General features: G+C 35.5%; 1 long non-coding RNA gene across 5 annotated transcripts; it reads left to right on the forward strand.

Moving 5' to 3' along the window:
- The first annotated feature begins 8,750 nt into the window (after nucleotides 1-8,750).
- On the forward strand, nucleotides 8,751-15,683 carry LOC125596191. Of its 5 annotated transcripts, XR_007330917.1 has the most exons (9): nucleotides 8,751-9,888; nucleotides 10,086-10,181; nucleotides 10,259-10,363; nucleotides 10,480-10,703; nucleotides 10,849-10,972; nucleotides 11,089-11,135; nucleotides 11,275-11,467; nucleotides 11,819-14,004; nucleotides 14,093-15,683. It is a non-coding gene; the product is annotated as an uncharacterized LOC125596191 (long non-coding RNA). The 5 variants fall into 5 exon arrangements; XR_007330920.1 differs by having other exon boundaries at nucleotides 10,259-10,703; nucleotides 10,849-10,999; XR_007330919.1 differs by having other exon boundaries at nucleotides 10,259-10,703; nucleotides 11,039-11,135.
- The last annotated feature ends 776 nt before the right edge of the window (nucleotides 15,684-16,459 follow it).

The raw sequence follows: 16,459 nt of genomic DNA on the forward strand, positions 1-16,459 counted from the left end.
TAGTGGACATTAAACAAATTATGACATAAAAACCTTATTTTTTTCCTCGAACACAATTTTGAAAAAGTGAATAGTGTTGTTTTCACAGTTGAATTATTTTGACTTTTAACTTACATATGGTTTTGAAAGCTTTCAAATCAACCATCGAACTGATACATGTCATTTTAATGTTTTTAGTCGTATACTTAAGGAAAACTTACATTTTTGTAATTTAAAGTTGTTTTAAAAATTCAAAATATAACATATAAAAAAAATCTAACATATAAGGTGTCCTCATTTTTGTATTTTAAAGTCATTTTAAAAAAAAATAACATATAAGGTTTCCTCATTTTTGTAATTTAAAGTCATTTAAAAAATTCAAAATATAACATATAAGAAAAAATCTAATTTTTTATTATATGGTTAATGTGATTGTTTATTTTTTAATAATATAAAATTAAACAAAAATGAAGAATGATGCAAAAATTATCAAATCTTTATTATTCATAATCATTAATTGTCATATATATGTAAATCATATTAGGTAATTCTGTAGCTTTTATTTAAGGAAAGAATACGCACTTCTTATATTTTAGGTTAATATAATGTTCTCTAGTGGACATTAAACAAAATATGACATAAAAAACTTTATTTCTTCCAGCGAACACATTCTTGAAAAAAATGAACAATATTGTTTTCACAGTTGAATTATTTTGACTTTTATCTTCCATATGGTTTTGAAAGCTTTCAAATCAACCATCGAATTAATACATGTCATTTTAATGTTTTTAGTCGTATACTTAAGGAAAACTTACATTTTTGTAATTTAAAGTCGTTTTAAAAAAATTCAAAATATGACATATATGAAAATTCTAACATATAAGAAAAATATAACATATAAGGTGTCCTCATTTTTGTATTTTAAAGTCGTTTAAAAAAATATATAACATATAAAGGTTTCCTCATTTTTTTAATTTAAAGTCATTTTAAAAAATTCAAAATATACCATATAAGAAAAAATCTAATTTTTTTATTATATGTTTAATGTGATTGTTTAAGTTTTTTTAATAATATAAATTTAAACAAAAATGAAGAAGGATGGAAAAATTGTTATCAAATCTTTATTATTCATAATCATTAATTCTCGTATGTATGTAAATCATATTAGGTAATTCCGTAGCTTTTATTTAAGGAAAGAATACACACTTTATATATTTTAGGTTAATATAATGTTCTTTAGTGTTATATAATTATGGAATAATGTGACACCATTAGATTAAACTATACTTTATATTAGATACTCTAGAATTCTTTGAAATGAAATTTAGAAGGCATTTAGAGTGCCACCTAGGATTTGGAGTTTTTTTAATTAATACAAAATTAAGGTTCTAATTTTTCAAATGCTTCTCAATTAATATATAGGGATATTATCCCATCTTATTAAAATTATTATTTCGCGTTTATAGAACATAACATGTGCTATAATAAATTATTGCAGTTTGTATTGAATTTACTCTTCGTATATTCAACAATTGATATATTTGACATCACAAAAAAAAATTGCTTCAGTGATAGGCCATAGATTTTACCCACTTTTAGTCATGGTTTATAAGTGTTTTAATAACTAGTTATTATGTTTTAGAGTTTATTTAGTATATTTATAAGATCAGAAGTGACTTGGAAGAAAGTGATGATTTTGGAGATAATTAGAGAGAACAACCGAGCTGACCATCAAGCAAGACCAGTGGTCGACATTCAGAGACAATAATCGATCGATGCACATCTTGTGACATCGATCGACATCGAAGCGCGCAGAAGCCCGTTTGGTTCCAACCGACTTAGAGCCCAAGACTTCATCAATTTACAAGATTACCCCTGACGAGTTTTAACCTAATATTTATAGCTTGCCAAAGTGTTAGAGGCAAAGTGTGCTTTCTTGTTTTCTTATTTTCACAGGAAAAAGTTTTCTAGGATTTTTGTAGAGTTGGAGAGAAGATCCAAAGAGATTTGTAATTGGAACTCCATTATTATCTATCTATCTATGCAGTTTTTATACCTTATTGTTATTATGAATTGGTTACATATGTCTGAGTAGTTTTATTGTTAGATTTAGGGTTTAAATAGGTTATGAGGGATTAGCCCCAACTATTATTGCTAAATTGTGATATTCAATATTAGGATTGTCATTAATGCTTGTTTCTAGTTTAGCTAGCTAGAACCTTGACCTAGGAGTTGTAGGCACAAGTTAACACTTGAATATCACCTTGAATCCGTCCTAATTGAACTATGATTGTTAGAGTAAGGCGAAAGCTGATCTAGTAAGCCTAGTGAGCATCACTACAATAAAACAGCGGTATTCTGACGGACATTCCGACGGAAAATGAAATCCTCGGAATATCCCGAGGAATTTCCGAGGAAACACAAAATTTGGTTTCCTCGGAATTTCCTCGAAATATACCGACGGAATTCTGAGGAAATATTAATCCGTCGGAATATTCTTATGGAATACCGAGGAAAAATGTATTCCTCGGAAAAAACCGATGAATTCCGAGGATATATTATAGCCGTTAGAGAGCCATTGGAGAATTTTAAAAATTCCGAGGAAATTCCGACGAACTAGCCGTTTCTGTCGGAATTCCGTCGGAATTTCCTCGATCTGTCGGCAGGATTTCAACTATAAATACAAGCACCCCTCTTCCTCTTCATTCACTCCATATCTTCATCCTCCCTCTTACTCTCTTTACACACGAATTTGATTCATAAAAAACATGTCTTCTTCAAATTATTTTCGTTCTTGGATCGATCGACCTCATTTGGATCCGAACACGAGATTGCTTACAGAAGAATACCAACGAGGTATAACCGAATACATGGGGTTAGTTCACCGACAACCGGAAGCAAAAACAGGTATGTTAAGATGTCATTGCTCTAATTGTAAAATAGAAAGGTTATTAAGAGTGAGATGTTTGGACTCATCTATATTTGAGTGAGTTTACACGAAGTTACAAAATTTGGTATCATCATGGGGAAACTGATTATGAACATGGTAGTACTAGAAAACCTCAGCCAGCGGTTACATTAGAAGAACCAATTGGAACGGATGTAGATTATGGTGTAGGTACTGAGCAGATGGTAAATGATCATTTTAGAGGGGAAGATTTACCCAATACACAAGCTAGGAGATTTTAGGATATGTTGGATGCTGGAAAACAACCATTGTACGAAGGTTGCAGAGATGGTCATTCAGCTTTATCATCTGCTACAAGATTGATGGGCAATTAAACAGATTATAATTTGGCTGAAGACTGTGTGGATGCGATTGCTGATTTTGTAAAAGGTATTCTACCCGAGGATAATGTAGCTCCTGGTTCATACTACGAGGTTCAGAAACTCGTAGCTGGTCTTGGTTTATCGTATCAGGTAATAGATGTATGCAGCGACAACTGCATGATTTATTGGAGGGCGGATGAACAGCGGGTTACATGCAAATTTTGTGGAAAGCCTCGTTATAAAGATACGAGTGAAAGATTTCCAGTGCCATTATTTTCCTTTGACGGAAAGGTTTCAGAGGTTGTATCTGTCTGAACGCACAGCGCAACCAATGAGATGGCATGCGGAGCACTCAACAGATGGTGAGATCAGACATCCTTCAGATGCAAAAGCGTGGAAGCATTTCCAATCAAAGTAGAAATGTCTACCTTGGATTATGTACTGATGGTTTCAGCCCGTTTGGCAAGAGTGGAAGACAGTATTCTCTATGGCCAGTCATTCTTACACCATACAACCTACCCCCAAACTTGTGCTTGCGACGAGAGTTTTTGTTTTCTCGATTCTCGTTCCCGGACCAGAGCATCCTAAGAGATCACTTGATGTGTTTCTTCAGCCACTAATATATGAGTTGCAACAACTATGGGCTCAGGGTGCTGAAACATACGATGTTTCGTGTAAAGAAAACTTTCAAATGCGGGCAGTACTAATGTGGACAATAAGTGATGTTCCAGCATATGGTATGTTATCTGGATGGACAACGCATGGAAGGCTATCATGTCCATATTGTCAAGATAACACTGATGCTTTCCAACTAAAACACGGAAGGAAAACGTGTTGGTTTGACTGTCACAGGAGATTCCTACCACCTGATCATCCATATCGTAGGAGTAGGAATTTGTTTACGAAGAACAAGAGGGTATTTGACAGTCCACCTCCGGAAATTTGTGGGAAAGATTTGAAGACACAACTAAGAGATTTTGGTGCAAAAGGACGCCAGACGTCGGTGGACATGAGTGTTTTCCGGTAGATGCTGTTGGAGACCTACATAACTGGCACAAAAAAAGTATTTTCTGGGATCTGCCATACTGGGAGGATCATCTGCTAAGGCATAATTTAGATGTCATTCATATTGAGAAGAACTTTTTTGACAATCTCATGAACACGATCCTTAATGTTCAAGGTAAAACAAAGGATAATTTGAAGTCAAGACTGGATTTAGTCGATATATGTGCTCGTTCAGAACTTCATGTTGATGAGAATGGTAGGGCTCCTTTTCCCATATACCGACTTGATGCAAAGGGAAAAGATGCCTTCTTTGATTGGATTTCAAACGATGTGGAATTTCCAGACGGTTACGCATCTAATTTGCGTAACTGTATCGACAGAAAGGAAGGAAAGTTTACTGGCTTGAAAAGCCACGATTGTCATGTAATGATGCAGCGCCTCCTTCCATTTGCCTTCAAGGAACTATTACCACGAAATGTTCATGAAGCAATTGCAGGGATAAGTGGTTTCTTCCGCGATTTATGCACGAGATCAGTGACTCTTGAAGGTATTGAAAATTTGAAGACTAACATAGCCGTGATTCAGTGCAACCTTGAGAAGATATTTCCTCCCTCATTTTTTGATGTTATGGAGCATCTTGTTATTCACCTGGCAAGAGAATTGGAACTTGGTGGTCATGTGCAGTATAGATGGATGTATCTGTATGAGCGGTATATGTTCCATTTGAAGAAGATGGTGAAAAATTTAAGTAGGGTGGAAGGTTCTATAGTCGCACAGATGATCAATGAAGAAACTTCAAACTTTATCGAGTGCTACTTTCCAGCAGAAGTTCAGACCAAAAACAGAAGACCTGCTCGGCATGATGATAGAGGCGAATGCAACATATCATGTTACGGTTCCAGACATTTTCACAGACGTTGGACGACTTAGCGAAAAACCAAAGGACCGTCGACTTACTGAGCAGGAGCGCAGTAATTTGCAAACATATTTGCTCACCAACTGCAAAGATGTTCTTCAATATGAGAGGTAAATAAATTAGCTTACAAATTTTTATTTTAACAAGTTGAAATTTAAATCTTAATTAATTACATTATTGTCATCATATGTACAGGATTTTCATGGCAGAAAAGAGGTTCGAATATAGATACGCCACAGAGGACGAACTAGAAGAAATGAAGCAGATAGAATTTTCTGGATGGATGTTTACTTATGTGAGTGCTTTAAACAAATTAAAATATCATTTATCACATATTTATACTAATTCACATTTATTGATATAATATATATATATGCTATTAATATAGGTGTCTGCTGGTTTGGCCAGAGGTGAAACATTTGACGATTGGATACGCGAGATAGTCGTTGGACCAAAATTTGTTGTGAAGTCATATCCGAGATTTTGTACTCGAGGATATGCATTCACAACTCAGAAGAGGAGACGTTCGAGTACGACTTATGATGCTGGCGTTTGTTCTGCATCAGGAGATGATGTATACTACGGACACATACATGAGATTTTGGAAATCAAGTATTTGGGCATGGTTGGATTGCGCTGTACTGTTTTCTATTGTGATTGGCACGACAACACTCTAGATCGAGGTGTGAGAATAGATGCATTTGGTGTTACATCAGTAAATTCGAGGTGAAAGCTGCAATATTATGATCCTTTCATTCTTGCTTCTCAGACCGATCAGGTAATTAAATGTTAATTATTTAGAATGATTCATCATCATGTGTATTAATTTATAATTTTACTAATAATTTTTTAAATGTTACAGGTTTGTTATATCAAGTACCCCCGGGTAAGGAACAGAGATGATCCATGGGTTACTGTTACAAGACTCAACCCGAGAGGCCGAGTTCAGGGAAGTTCTGAGCTGGAAGACCCACTACAACCAAGCACATCCGGCAACTTAAGTGCAGCAGAAGATTTAGCTGGAGTTGGCCTTGTAGTCGATTTAACCGACTTCGGAGAGGAAGCCGTCGTTCACGTAGAGGATGAACCAGTGATTGGAGAGTTTCACCAAGATCCAGATTCAGATTCATCTGGTGATGATGACTCGGAAACAGACTAGCATCGACTTTTTTTTTTTTTAATAGAAATACCGACGGAATTTCGAGGAAGATAAGGGTTTCCTCGGAATTCCCTCGGAATATTCCGAGGAAATTCCGAGGAAGTAGGGTTTTTAAACCGAAAACAACGTTTTGCGGTTTGAATAACACTTATATAACCCTTATTAAGTGTCTTAGACTGATTATGAAGTCAAAAATTTGTTCCTTACCCTATAATAAACACTTTTCCGATTGTATGAAAGAAATCCCCACAACATAAGAGAAACACTTATACACTTTAATGAACGGTAAAGGGAATATTTACAATTCGTTTTGAAATTTTGTTATTTCATGGTTTATGATCATCTATACAAAGAATCCTCAATGGTATGCATTACAATTGTATAAGAAATGAAATACAGCAAAAAAAAATCGATGTTTTGAAACCCCAAACACTAGTTCCTCGGTATTTCCTCGGAATATTCCGACGGAATTCCGAGGAAGATAAGGGTTTCCTCGGAATTCCCTCGGAATATTCCGAGGAAATTCCGAGGAAGTAGAGTTTTTAAACCGAAAACAACGTTTTGCAGTTTGAATAACACTTATATAACCCTTATTAAGTGTCTTAGACTGATTATGAAGTCAAAAATTTGTTTCTTACCCTATAATAAACACTTTTCCGATTGTATGAACGAAATCCCCACAACATAAGAGAAACACTTATACACTTTAATGAACGGTAAAGGGAATACTTACAATTCGTTTTGAAATTTTGTTATTTTATGGTTTATGATCATCTGTACAAAGAATCCTCAATGGTATGCATTACAATTGTATAAGAAATGAAATACGGCAAAAAAAATCGATGTTTTGAAACCCCAAACACTAGTTCCTCGGTATTTCCTCGGAATATTCCGACGGAATTCCGAAGAAGATAAGGGTTTCCTCGGAATTCCCTCGGAATATTCCGAGGAAGTAGGATTTTTAAACCGAAAACAACGTTTTGCGGTTTGAATAACACTTATATAACCCTTATTAAGTGTCTTAGACTGATTATGAAGTCAAAAATTTGTTTCTTACCCTATAATAAACACTTTTCTGATTGTATGAACGAAATCCCCACAACATAAGAGAAACACTTATACACTTTAATGAACGGTAAAGGGAATACTTACAATTCGTTTTGAAATTTTGTTATTTCAATTTTAATTTTAATTTTATATTTTCGAATTTAACTAATATGATTTCAATTTTAATTTTAATTTTATATTTTCGAATTTAAATTTCAAAAAATTATTTTTTTAAAAAAATTAATTTTTTTAAATTCCGAGGAAATGAACCCTCGGAATATACCGAGGGACATGTTCTTCGGAATATACCGAGGGACTCATTCCTCGGAATATATCGAGGGACTTGTTCCTCGGAATATTCCGAGGGTTCAAATTCCGAGGAAATGAACCCTCGGAAAATACCGAGGGACATGTTCCTCGGAATATACCGAGGGACTCATTCCTCGGAATTTTCCGAGGGTTCATTTCCTCGGAAATTCCCGATGAAAATTCCGAGGAACATTTCGTCGGAACTTCCGAGGTAAATTCCAAGGAAGTTCTCCCTCGGTATATTCCGAGGAGCTTTCCGACGAACTGGTGGTACTCGGAGTTTCCTCGGAAATTTGTTTCCTCGGAATTCCGTCGGAAAATTTCCAGGGATTTCCGAGGAAAAATGAATTTCCGAGGAGTTATTTCCGAGGACTTGTTTCGTCGGTATGTCGTCGGAATAACGTTATTCCGACGACAAACCGACGATTTTTTCCGTCAGTATGTCGTTGTTTTCTTATAGTGCATTATTCAACCCGCGCGTAAAGCTTGACTTAGAACGTGTCGATCGATATTCCTATAGAATAATCGATCGACGGTGCAAAAGGTGTATCGATCGACATTCCTCTAGAATCATCGATCGACACGTATATCTGGTCAATAGACAAACCTAGAAAATGAAAGCCGATCGGTTTGTTCATAAGTGTTTGAGCTCTATAATATCATGCTACAACTGTTAGGCATCTGTAGGATTATAATCATGATTACCTGAATAGAAACATTAAGTCTAGTTATTTCATTTAAGTGCAAAAAACCCAATCAAACCAATCGAGCAACTGCCTTGCTCACAACCCGTTATTTACATTTAAACATAATCAACCTAGCTTAATCACTCTAATTAGATTTATTAGGTTCCCTAGCTTCTTGTGGATTCGATCCCTAAGTACTACAATTGAACCTCTTATTTGAGAGAGTAATTCACTCCTTAGAGTAATTTGAATGAGATCATTCAGCGCTTATAAGTATTAAAATCTAATAAAAGTAAAAATCTATATTATAATAGGAGAGTTTTCGATAGCTCGTAGACATATCCTTAAAGTTTGTGGGTCCCAATTATTGTCCGGTTTTATTTGGTCGTATGGTTTGTAGTTTGGTCCGGTTTAGTTTGTAGGTAATATGATTGTAGTTTGGTCTGATTTGTGTCTTCAGCGTTTTGTTTCATAAATGCTTGCCTTTTGTGCTTCATACATCCGATTAGGGCTTCATCGTTGTCTTCCTTCCTTACAGAACTCAATCCACCGTATCCACGTATATGATAGCTTCTCCCTAAAACATTATATATCTCACACGGTAGCTACGTTCATGTAAGCCAATCTTCCCTTGAAAGTTTGTAATGTTTCTTCGAGTTTCATCTGCGGTGACAATAAAAAATTTTGGGTTCATCTTTTGGACAATCGATTTCATCTTCTAAGAAACGTATATCATAGATTGGTAATTTTTATTCCATAAGCTGTCAGATTGATGATGTATACATTCAACATCCGTATGTTTGGGTTTGAATAATTGTCCGTCAAAAAAGTTGGTGATTTTAATTGTTGCTTTCAATCTCACATCAAAGATTCTAAATTTTGATGTCACTATGGTTTCCGCCGCAAAAGCCCCCTGCGTGCTGAACCGCTTCTCCCTCTCCTGTCACCACGAAGATAAGTGAATGACGACAAGAACGAAAGGATAAAGTGGGAATATAGGACATGAGAAGCACTGGTATCGTTAACAGCTTTAGTTAGTGCGAAGAGAAAAGCTAAACAACTAATCATTTGTTAGATTTGGGATAGTTTAATGTTTTACCATCATGTCTCTTGGTAATGTGAAGTTATGAATCAGCTGTTTCAAGAAAAGTGACGTTCCAGAGTTACATTTGTACCGGTGTTTGGCCAGCGTGTAATACTAATATGCATCCCAATGGATAGCTTAACAGTAACTTTATGATCACATGGTTTGACCCTCTTGCACTATATCTCTCTTTCGCCCCATTCACTAGCACAAATCTCTCTGATCTCATATAATTTTGTTGTTATTTGTAGAACCATTTTAACGATCAAAGCTCATTGCTGTGTTCACGAAATTTAAGCAGGTCTCTTGATGGAAGCTTGACCGATAGGTGAGTGTCCATGCAGATTTGACTCGATGTTGTCTTTGATAATGAAAGAATGAAGAACAATATCTTATGAAGATCACTAGGACCGCCATAAGAAACCAGGACAAGGTAAACATTATAAAATTATTATTGTATGGTATTTCATAGTTAATTGCCAGCAAGTAAAACATATCAAGGGTAACCATTCACCAAATTATATTATGGTCGAAGCTATAAGACTAATTCATTGCTTTTAACGTATCTTGATTAAGCCAGAGCTTCTAATTAATTTACAAATCTATGGTTACTCACATGAAATTACGTAGCCGAAGTAATCCTCTGCAGTCCATGGCAAACCAAGCATCTACATCAATCGGTGTCAGTTTACAGCACAAAGATGCTTAGTGTTATACGTTTCTCAGGTAAGTTTTTCCCTTTTTCTAAAACATTGGTTCTTCCTTTATTTCCGTAGCTATTTATTTGTGTATGTTTACGGCAGCTCACTCCAGGACTTAATTGGAGCGGGCGATGGAGAGAATTAGGAGGAGATTTTGTTTCTTGGTTTTGGTTTCTGGTCAGAGAAGCGAAGATCATTCTTATTCAGGTCATTTCTTGCTTTTAAATGTTTCTCAGATTTTGTTTCTGTATCTGGTATAGTGTTTCGATTTAGATTGTCAGCACTTGCCTTAATTAAGTATTGACATGATGCTCTATCCACAGTCTGGAGTCAAGTAGAGTCATGTTCTATAGCGACTTATGTTGTCCTCATCTGATTATTGGAGTATTACAAAATGATTACCATACAAAATGAAAGTATCTCCAATCATTTGTCTTTTGCATCCATGAATACACAAACTTTTTGATGGATATTACTTCTGTCAAGTACAAAGAGAAGACTACTTTCATCGAGCCAAGCCTTACAAGGACCATCCTACCATTGCAAGGTGATCTTTTTCATCTTGATCTCTCTTTGGTACTTCAATAGTTGTTTTTGTACGTTCGTCAACATGATGAGATGTCATTTCGACATGTAGCTGTTATATAGTTGTGCTTCAATGGTTTGATATGGGTTTCTAACACATGATGCAGAAGCTGAAAATGGATTTTAGTGTAGTAATACCGGTTATCTTCCTTGAGGAGGCAAATAATGCACATTACAACTCAATTGACCTCAGGGCTTATAGGAAGTCACATATTCATGATGGAGCAGCAGGTGAGTCAAGTTTGGAGTTGGAAAGAGGTTGACCTTCTTTTGCTGATACCTATTGTTTACTTCAAGTTATCAAGAGAAATTTCATTTCAATCCTGGTGACACTGGCTTTAATGTAGTCTTGAGCGGCAGGATCCCCAAACTAAAGTTTGCAAAAATTGAAGAGGTAAGTTTTCCAGATAAAGTTTGCAAAATTTAAAGTTGGTAAGTTATTCTAGATTTTTTGTGTAGCTTTTTTGTATGATTTTTTTTTTGAAAAGAATGATTTTTAAGTTGATGAAATCATAACTGAAGTATTGGTGCAGTGTCTTATTCAGCTATACGTTGGGATCAATGGTTACCGAGGCAACTCGAGGTATGATTCTTCAAGGTGTTGAACTGTTTTATACCACTGCCACTGGCTCTGGACCTCAAGACCATGGATTAGATTCGGGTGATCACTAGAGGAGAGTCATGCAAGGCCACGCTGGAGCTAATATTATGAGCTATTAGCCCAAGGTAAAGCCTACACTTTTATTTATGCAAGAATTAAGGTTGGTAGAAGGGATTGTCAGACAGAATTTCCTAAGTTGTTGGTTAGGTGAATTTGGTTGCTAGACTAGGATATGGTATAGTGTGCTTCTGAGATTAGAATTTTCTAAAATGATGATTCTGATTTTTAAATTTGTGAGTCCCTGCTATTTTCAAATCTCTTTCAGAGAGACTGCCTGTATATTTTGTTTGAGGACAAGCAAAAGGGTAAATCCGGGGGAGTTGATAGGCCATGGATTTTATCCACTTTTAGCAATGGTTTATAAGTGTTTTAAAAACTAATTATTATGTTTTAGAGTCTATTTAGTATATTTATAGGATCATGAGTGATTTGGAAGAAAGTGATGATTTTGGAGCATTTTGGAGATAATTGGAGAGAGCATCCGAGGTGACCATCAAGCAAGACCAATGGTCGACATTCAGAGACAATAATCGATCGATGCACATCTTGTGACATTGATCGACAGCGAAGCGCGCAGAAGCCCGTTTGGTTCCAGCCGACTTATAGCCCAAGACTTCACCAATTTACATGATTATCCCTGACGAGTTTTAACCTAATATTTATAGCTTGCCAAAGTGTTAGAGGCAAAGTGTGCTTTCTTGTTTTCTTATTTTCACAGCAAAAGGTTTTCTAGGATTTTAGCAGAGTTGGAGAAAAGATCCAAAGAGATTTGTGATAGAAACTCCATTATTATCTATCTATCTATGCAGTTTTTATACTTTATTGTTGTTATGAATTGCTTACCTATGTCTGAGTAGTTATATTGTTAGGTTTAGGGTTTAAATAGGTTATGAGGGATTAGCCCCAACTATAGATTGCTAAGTTAGGATATTCATCCTTAGAACTGTCATTAATGCATGTTTTTAGTTTAGCTAGCTAGAACCTTGACCTAGGAGTTTAGGCACAAGTTAACACTTGAATCTCACCATGAATCCGTCCTAATTGAGCTAGGATTGTTAGAGTAAGGCGAAGGCTGATCTAGTAAGCCTAGTGAGCATTATTCAACCTGCGCGTAAAGCTTGACTAAGAACATGTCGATCGATATTCCTATAAAATAATCGATCGACGGTGCAAAAGGTGTATCGATTGATATTCCTCTAGAATCATCGATCGACACTTATATCTGGTCAATAGACAAACCTAGAAAGCGAACGCCGATCGGTTTGTTCATAAGTGTTTGAGCTCTATTATATCATGCATAAAACTGTTAGGCATCTGTAGGATTATAATCCTGATTACCTGAATAGAAATCCTAAGTCTAACTATTTCATTTAAGTGCCAAAAACTCAATCAAGCCAATCGAGCAACTGCCTTGCTCACAACATGTTATTTACATTTAAACATAAATAACCTAGGTTAATCATTCTGATTAGATTTATTTGGTTCCCTAGCTCCTTGTGGATTCAATCCTTGAGTATTACAATTGAACATCTTATTTGAGAGAGTAATTCACTCCTTAAGGTAATTGGAGTGAGATCTTTCCGCGCTTATAAGTATTAAAATCTAATAAAAGTAAAAATATATATACTATACTAAAAGGGAGATAACTAGAGCGGGGAGAGTGTCCACCTCAGATTAAAAAATCAACCAATCAGGGAAATCCTTTATGCCATGTCATTAGTTATTGTCGAAAATAAAGATAAAAGGAAGCTTCGATCAACCGCCTCTGCTTCTCTCACTTCGTCTTCTCGGTTACATCTTCATGAAATCTACGTTATAGCTACCAATATTATCAATAAATTGTGTTCTTCAAGCTCCTCTTTACGAATTCATTTCTTATCCTTTGTTTTTCCTTCTTTATAAACCCTTCGCCTAGATTTAATCCAGTCAAAAACGAAAACCTCCACTAAAGAAGTTGAAGCTATGGCGATGAAACCCAATGGATAGTAATCCACTAGAAAGTCTCCCGTCACCACCGGAAAGTCTCCCGTGCAGTATGCTGTTAAATTGTTTTGGCCGTGTGGCGATTCTGATTTTTAGGAACGAACGAACACACATGAATTTCATATGTTCATGTCTTCCCTTCTTCAGGTTCATTCCTTTATTCATATAATGGTTTCATGGCCAAGCGTTAACCATTCGAAATATTTGTCATTCAGCTATTTGATATGGTATATGGAGAATTTTCAAGATTTCTATTCGGTTTGCTCTGGGTGAGAACAAATCGTAAAAAGATGCAGCCACAACAGGAATAAAAAACACTATGAAAAAATTATTACAAAGCAAAACGGTAAGATTATTACAGAGCAAAAAGAGTCCTTAATCTTTGTTCCAAGAATTTTGTTGTACCTGATTTTGAATGGTTTTGATTGTCTTTATGTAAGGATCAAGCATCTTCGCACATGGTGTTCAAGAGATCATACAGATGGACCTGAAGACAAGTAAGATGATCTTACCTGATAAACACATGCGGGCGATTTCAGTTTGTCTAAATTGGCAGTTGACAGAGCCTTTCATGTCTCCGGCATATTGTCCATGGCACAGTTGGATATCTGGAGCCCAAGTAAGCTAGACGCATATCTAACACCAAAAAATACTTCATATATCTTTAATTTGTCATTAAAATACTGTTATTATTCTGATGGTAAAAGGTATATAACTCTGGAGTCCTTTTTCGTGGGTCAAACTGTGGAGTCCTTCTTGAGCTTATGTCAGGCGTAGGCGTAGAAGCCATATCGAATGAACACTTCCGAGTTCATTATACAAGGTATATTACTAATCTGAGCTTTTTTATTTTTTAATGAACAGGCGTACAAAACAAAGAAATGTTGCTAAGTGTCGGTCAGGAAATGGCACTTCTGAGCTGTAGAGTTTGGTTAAAACGTTTTTCAGCAATATGCACCAAACTGTGATCGAGAATCGTGGATTAAGGTTCTCGACTTTGTTAGCAGGATTTTCCATGGAAGTGTAGTTTTTTTTGTTGCTAACATCGATAGAAGTGTAGTTTTGAGAGGTACGAAGCTGTTATGTAATTGTGAGGATTCTTGAGAAGATTTGCGGTGGGTTAGCAGAAACAACAGCTGGCAAATTAATAGTAATGTTTTCCAAGGTAAAATACTGATTGAAAGTGTACGGTTCTTTTGTTTATTTATGAGTGAATAATACTATTGTCTGTTTAGTTTAACCCTTTCCATTACCATGTTTCTAAAGTGATCGACTTAGACGCTGCGAAGAGTTTTGAAAATGGAGAAGGTGTGCGTCTGATAGCACCTCAGGATGCCTGCAAGCTGCAACCATTCAGCCAAGTATATTCGCACGGAAATATAGATTGATGGCGCGGACGGGTAAACACTCGAATCTAGGAAATAGTTGGCTCTGGATGAATCCATTGAGAAGTTGCGACACAACGTCAAAGTCTTTCTCGACCGCCAGTGTCACGATCTTGGGGGAGAAGAAGGCACAGTCTACGTGGTTATCAGGTTTGAGAGAATCGGATGTGAATATTACTCTGTCTGTTTAGTCTAACCTTTTTCATCACCATGTTTCTGAAGAGATCGAGTTAGACGCTGCAAATAGTTGCATGTGAGGGTGAGTAAAATGGAAAGTGTGAGGATAAGACAATGATGTTCAGGAGTTTACACCTGGCTCTCGAGACTTCACAATAGAGAGCTTGAAGACAAAGCCAAAGAAGTACCAGAGCTGAAAACAGAGAGACATAAGAAAAAACTTAATATAGACGAGGTCGAGGGTATCGCGAGGCTGAATCTAGCAGAGGCAGCCATGTTATAGCTTAAAGCTAACAAAGCATAACGGGAGTCTGAGAGGTTGTAAAGATTGTACTACGAAAACGGAAAAGTTTGAGGAGGAATACGCAAGTAACTTCTGAACAGAGGTTGGCCAAGGCTGAGGCAGAGAAGCAATATATGTTTGAGAAGATTAACCTGACGGAAAATTCAAGCTCGCATCACAAAGTAGTGGTGGTGGAGGAGACCCGTCACATGTGTGATGTACTCAAAGATCTGTGATCTACTTCATGGTAACAATCTCACGCCTAAGGTAGATCCTCAATCAAAAGAGCACCATCCTTTCATATCCAAACATTGACGCTTCTTCCCTTCTAAGTTTGTTAATTTTGTGTAAACAAGATCTTTTAATAAACAAGAGTGTAGATATGTGGAATCTTTCTCAGGCCAAGAAGCTTTGCTTAATTTGGAGAGTCATGGTTTATTTTATATGATATATCAAGTTTTGGGTAGTGGTTTTCACTTTAAGTTATTTATAGTGACCAAACTTTTTATCTTTTTCATCATTCAATATATGAAATTGTAATTTTTATATATGCAATTATTATATAGTATCAAACCATTTGAAAAATATTTTTTTGTTGAGTGAGTCTAATTTACATAATGTTGCGAGATGGATCTTACAAATTCAATCTATCTCAAATGATATATTCATCTTCTATTTTTCTATTGAGAAGTTGTTTTCTAAGTGATCATTTACATGGTTTGGAAAGAGTGTGATGCACTTGTGCACATATCTCTCTCTCTCTCTATGCTTTCCGTTATATAGATCCGAGTAAAGAAAATTAAATGGAATCATTAATTTAACTTACGACAAAGAGTTGACAAAAAAAAAATACCCCAAAGAAGTGGATGAAACAAATAACATTTGAAAATGGTGATAAAGTAAACAGTAACATGTTATCTAAAAATATTTTACTCAACTACTATTATATATTTATTCTCAATTTTTATGTGATATGGATAATTAAAAATTATTAACTTAAAAACAGTTCAATTTCTGGGTTTAAAAAGATTAAATATTTTATATTTGATGAATATATAAGTGTTTTGGATAAAAATATTTCAAACGCTATTACAATATTGTTTATCATATATTAAAATAGTGTGCAAATGTATAATTAACAACAAGTGTGAAAAGAATTGCGAGAAAATTATAAAAATGTAACATGAGACACAACACAAAAAAAAACAGAGTTAATCAATTTAAGAAAT

The sequence above is a fragment of the Brassica napus genome, unplaced genomic scaffold, assembly GCF_020379485.1.
Source record: "Brassica napus cultivar Da-Ae unplaced genomic scaffold, Da-Ae ScsIHWf_1146;HRSCAF=1628, whole genome shotgun sequence".
NCBI classification, from domain to species: Eukaryota; Viridiplantae; Streptophyta; class Magnoliopsida; order Brassicales; family Brassicaceae; genus Brassica; species Brassica napus.